This window comes from Sphaeramia orbicularis, chromosome 20 (assembly GCF_902148855.1).
Source record: "Sphaeramia orbicularis chromosome 20, fSphaOr1.1, whole genome shotgun sequence".
NCBI classification, from domain to species: domain Eukaryota; kingdom Metazoa; phylum Chordata; class Actinopteri; order Kurtiformes; family Apogonidae; genus Sphaeramia; species Sphaeramia orbicularis.
Window position 1 is genome coordinate 40,211,128 of NC_043976.1, and position 6,589 is coordinate 40,217,716.

Genomic DNA, 6,589 nt, shown 5'->3' on the forward strand with positions numbered 1-6,589 from the left:
TATTGTGGATCTAAAACAATAACAGCTGACACAAAAACACTAAATGTGTCAGTGGACGGATGTGACATGGTTGTTATGGATTCCATCATACTGATGCTCGGCAGCCATGTCAGCGTTTCCACAAATGATCCCTGCGCAAAAACTAGTATCAGAATTATTTATTGTATAGTTTATCATCATACTAAAGAGTAAATAACAATATAGAATTGTTAATTCTTTATAAAAATGCTTATTATTAGAAAACTGTTGATTTAAACAGTGCCGTGTGACATTCTTAATGTATGTATTGGCGTAACATAAGCAGGATGGATCAGCACCATACTCCATACTGAACCTGTAAAAATAAAACATGTGATATGTAGGATAGAATCTGGGAAGAAAAACTGGGGAATCTAAAAGAATAGAATATTTGTTTTTCAGGTAAATTCAGTTCAAATATAACTTGGCCATTTGTGACATGAAAATATAGCATTAATTGTGATGAAATTGGCCATTTTTGAGCTGAAAACATAGTTCATATGAGCATCAACATGTTGAACAGAACTGAAATCCTGTACATTTGCATAACTTGCATTTACCAACACAAAGTTCCTTTAGGGATTCACTTAGATTGATTTCTTATGCACAAAGACAGAAATAAGACCTCTAAGCAAATTTTAGCCGATATAACTGCTGCCCCAACCCCACATACACACAAATGGATAAGATACTGAATTTTCTAACATCGTTTAGCTTTCATGGGGCCCTCAATTGCTACTAGCGCCCCAGCAATGATGAACCATAATTTCTGATCTATAAGCTGCTACTTTTTTCCACACGCTGTGAACCCGCAGCTCAAAATGATGCGGCTAATTTATGTTTTCCGGGCAAATGATCAATCCGGCTGACGAAGAAGGAAATAGAGGTACTGTACGTAAGCTCAGCGTCAATGAATCGATGGTGAGATGTTGGAGATGGGGTGGGTGTGGCTTATAGTCAGGTACGGCCAGTAGTCCGGAAAGCACGGTAAAAGTCGTGTATAAGTATTCCCAGCCTTTTATTATTGGTCGTTTGGCATTTATTTGGTTTTTTCACATCAGCAAAAATGATGCATCAACAATTCCTGCAGCATTTCAACGATACTCAGTTTGTCACAGAGCAATAACACTGTCGGACAGAAATGGAAACAGATATGGTACATTTGTTTTAATTTATCGTCCGGCTCCAGTAATGACTGTATTACCACACTGTCCACTGTACAACTGATCCTGTCCAAGTCCAGCTAAAGACAACAACGTCCAGCTAAAGCTACACATGCCTCATACAGACGGCTAATTTGCAGAGCGGAGTTTTTGCATAACGCTGAGGGTTATTTATTACGTTTAATGTTTCCAGGGTTGTTCTGGGAAAGGCAACGTGGAATTCATTCATTACACCATCATTATTCGTTGCTCTCAAGAACCCTTTGTAATTGGGACTTAGTGGGATTTTGTCACTAAAAGGTACCATGTTTATGTCATATTAGGTCCTGAGAGGCTGTTTAGCGTCACTTATAAATAAATCCATATTCACAGTGAAAAGGTTTAAGAGTAAATCTCTCAGCGGGAACTTTGATGAATGACTCTAGGGAACCTAAATTGGCAGCGTTATTGCAGTTGGGATACCTGGCTGCGTGAGCTCCAGCAGAATGCCGCCACTGTTTTACATTTAAGCAGTCGAATGGGAGTTTAGCGCCATGCAACTGCATTTTTTTAGAAAGTGCAAGCGTCTCCGGTTTGTTGTTTTATGGTAGGCAGTCCCAAAGGCAACACCGTCCAACCAGCTAACCTCTCTGGGTCTTTATGGGTTAAAAGTTTAACAGTGTTTTCAACCTTGGGGTCGGGACCCCACGTGGGGTCGCCTGGAATTCAAATGGGGTCGCCTTAAAATTTCTAGTAATTGATAAAAATAATAAAAACAAAAATTACTTATAAAAAATATATGGTGAGTTGAAAGAGACAATCACAATATAATACATAAGACATGACAAACTGTGAGTGTGCAACTGCAGCACTGTGGTTCTGTTTATCTGTCAAATGTTCATTGTGGTCAGTTTCAGATGCTGAAGCTCTTTCATAATTCATAGTTTGAGTTCTTGTTTGTTCAGTATTAACTGTCAGCCTTGGAAATCCAAACTGGACTGACTGTACATATCCTGACCAAGGAAAATCCAATTTTCCCTTTGTGCAGTAATCTACACCTGGATTTACTGCCTCCGTCCATAATAATATGCATTGTTTCGACTAAATGTCGTCTAAAATTAACATTTATTTGCAACATAGTAAAGCAAACTATTACATGATCAAAAACAAATTTAATTTAAGCAACAAAAAGGTCTCTGTTTTGAATGTCTGGGGTCGCCAGAAATTTGTGATGTTAAAACAGGGTCACAATCCAAAAAAGGTTGGGAACCTCTGGGTTAAAGACCAAAACATCCACCATCAACCAAAACTGAACTGTTTAATACCTGTTGACCCATTGATTCTGTCAATACACATCAATAATAGGTGTAAAATGCAGTTTTTCATCTTTTCATGGTCATCAGATATTGGGCTGGGAATAATGTTTGAAATGCATGAAAGGGTTAATACTGAACGAACAATAACTCAAACTATGAATTATGAAAGAGCTGCAGCATCTGAAACTGACCACAATGAACATTTGACAGATAAACAGAACCACAGTGCTGCAGTTTCACACTCAGTTTGTCTTTTATGGATTGGGATTGTCTCTGTCAACTCACCATTTTTTTTTATTTTTTATTTTTTTATTAATAAGGTTTTTTTTTTTGTAATCTTTTATCAATTAAAAGAAATTTCAGGCAACTCCATTTGAATTCCCAAGACCCCAAGGTTGAAAAACACTGGATTAATGGATCAACAGGTATTAAACATTATAGATCAGTAGATGGTTTTGGTCGTCAGTGGATGTTTGGGTCTTTATGGGTTATGAAGGGTTAAAGAGGATGAAAAATTCATTTGGGGACTGCTGTAAAAGTAGCCCTGGGTCTTTATGGGTTAATAAACACATGCAAACAGATTGAAATCACTCCTGGAAAACCATCAGATAGTGACCACAGCTGTTATTAACCCAGACCAACATCTTGGCAGCCGGTCCAAAGAGTCGACGTGTCTTTCATGTGCTTTGAACGAGCCTGGTTTTCTCCGCTGAGGAAAAGCAGGGAATCGTAGGACAGCGGCGGTGAAACAGCCTCCAGTTAATAGCCTTTCACTGTATTTGTTTCCCCATTTGCATCTCCAATTACTTTATATACTGGTCTCCCTCTGTGGGTTTTCATTAGTCAAGGCTTAAACAAACTCTGAAGACAAAGGAAATTAATAGAAAAACTGTTTATTACTGTCTGTCACTGGAACAGGAAGCTGGAAGCTGGGTTTTGTTTTGGTTTTTTTGCATGTTTTGCAAAGTATTCATGTTTCATTTAGTCTAAATGAGCTGTCCAGGTTCTGTTTTATCAGTTTAATGGTGTCAGAAAGCCCCACATAACCATACACTGTAAAAAAAAAAAAAAAAAAAATCTGTAATTTAACAGAATTTTCACTGTTTATTTTACAGATTTTTTTCCTGTATTTGTTAGATACAGCAAAATATCAATGAAATTACAAAAATAGACTGTGATTTTACATGTCAAATGTACAATAACATGAAAAAACTAACTGTGAATAACCATAAAGTTTCCATTTTTTAATTGAATGTTTTTTCTTTTTTTTTTTACAGAAAAATACAGTTAAAATACATTTGCAAGTATATTGTAATTGAATGTGAAATAACCTATAAACATAATGTTAATACTTGATATGATCTTAAATTATCAGTAAATTGTTGGAATTGAAATCCAGACAACTAGTTTATTAACAGATGATTGACAGGTTTTGAAATATAAATCAAATGTTTGTATGTGTGGTATATCATTTTATTACATCAAATATTAATTGATATACAAGTTTTTAACGTAAAATTAAGTGATAAACACCAACTAATAACAGAACTTTTCTGCAATTTTAAGCCCGATTATTTGTTTTATAACAATGTTTGTCCATATTTACAAGTAATTTAAATGTTTTAATACATGTGAATATTCTTTATTAAACATTAAAAAGTCAAAAAAAAAATATTCAAAATCTCATGTAAAGTTAGGGCAAAGAACTGTATTTTAATTATGGAAAATTACCATGTTTTTATGAAGTGGTTATTTTCCGTTATTTAACAGTATTTTTTTAGAGCCCCATCACTGTACAGTGTACAGTGATGAACATAGCTGAAGACTTTACAGAAAAACAGATGTTTAGTGTGTTTCAGTGCATTCTTATGTGTAAATAACAGAATATTGTAATTGTGTTTCTTTGCAGACCTGAAGTACCATCAGTAATAGTATAAGAGAAGGAGAAATATTTCTTTCCCCATGAGTCAGTATTGATAATTGTCATGATAAATGTCAGCTCATAATTTATTTCCAGTTTAAGTTTTGGTTTGAAGCCTGAAAAAGCCACATGGTAATTTGTGGTTTTCATGCTTCTTTATGGTCAGAACATGACAAACATTTACCAAAGCAGTGAAACACTCCAGAAATCTAACTGTAGAATATGTATTACAACAATAGAAAGTTTGTTCAGTTTAGAAATATGCATGAATGAAATAGAGTAAAGCATTTGGGAAGTGTTTTAGCTGACAACGTAAATGCAATAACCTTAAAGATGAAGAAAAACTGGTTCATTTAGCACAAAATTGACTCTTTCTACTTGATTATGATGGAAAATTCACAGATTACCAACCCTTTCCATTTAACATACTAATTAAAAAAAAAAAAAAAAAAAACAGTACAAGATTTACATTTTGCATATTTTACAGGGTACATGGATCTCCTTAGCATCAGTGAACCCAACACATCACAACACACAGATCGTAGCTTCTAAATATCAGCATTTTGTGATTATATAATTGCACACACTGACAGTGCAATTCATCATCATCGTTTCTTGTCCCCTCGGAAACAGAAAGCTTCCTCAATGTCTCGCCCCATGTCAGATTGGCCTCTTATTGGATTCTGTCCATCTGAGCTGGTTCCATGTTGGATATTTTGTTTGGTCGTGGATCTTTCTTAGGCATCATTAGGGAAAACTACCGATTACATCCATCTCCTTTAACTGATCGCCAACATTTTGAGACATAAACCACAGAAGACCTGACATTGTAGTTGCAGATTGTAAACTTTTTTAGGTTGTACTGTGTTGACTTCTAGATGGGTTGTGAATGCGATTTAATGACTGCATTTCCTTAAATAAAAACCAGGAGATAATTATAAGCTGGTTTCTACTTATAGCCTGGGTCAAGGACAATACAAACAAGTGGTTCCAGGTACAACAAGCCCCGCCCCTCACACGTATTGTATCTTATTTTGTCATCGATCCAGCTCATGTCATCATGTCTGTGTGTGTGCTGATGTCAGCGTATCAATTGCCTCTGTATTTGTGCCAAGTTTGAAGTAAATTGAAACAAAATTTGTGTTTTTATTGACGTAAAATTTTTCCCATTATAAGAAAATGAGAGGAGAAAAAAAGAGATTAAAAATTCCTAAAAAATTTAAACTTTTACCTACTTTTCCCAAAATGCAATGACACCTATTCTGGGTCACTGGCAATCTATAATCCAAATTTGGTATAAATTCAACCGGTAGTTTTGCTGCTACAGACATTTGAAATTTCACCTATTATAAGTAAATAGGAGAAAAAAAAAGAGTTTAAAAAATTCCTAAAAAATTTAAACTTTGACCTACTTTTCCCAAAATGTAATGACATTTATTCTGTATCAATGGAAATCTATCACCCAATTTTGGTGGGAATTCACTTCATAGTTTTGTTCTTACAGACGTTTGAAATTTCACCCATTATAAGTAAATAAAGGAAAAAAAGATTTTAAAAATTCAGAAAAAATTTGAACTTTGACCTGCTGTTCCCAAAATGTAATCAGATCTATTCTGGATCACTGGCAAGCTATAAACCAAATTTGGTATGAATTAAACCAATAATTTTGCTGCTAGAGTGTTATCAAACAAACAAACATACAAACCAAACCAAAAACAATACCCCTTGCCTCCCCTTCGGGGGGCGGGGCAATAAATAAAGGCCGGCTTCCAAATACAAGTGCGAAGAATGCCAGTATAAATAAACCAGTGGTATATAATTGAATTATGTTCAATACTATAGCACACTTTCTTGTAACAGATCATCTGAAGTGTTGTTTTCTGGGTTTGGTCACTGCAGGTGTGTGTCCCTTTCAGCAAAATGAATGATTTGTATCCAATAACACACTGGGGGCTTTGTATAAAAACGCATCGCAGCACTTGGAACACTGATGAGATGACATTTTGTAATAAATAGAACCATTTCTATTCTTTTAACAGAGAAATTCAGAAATAAAGGGGGACAACCCTGTCAATGATTAAAAACCAAATGAAATAACAGGCAGGTTGGGACTCAGTTTTCTTTCACATATAGTCGGGTTTACTTGACTTCGCGGACGTCGGTGCGTACTCAAGGCAGACGCAGAGTCCGTG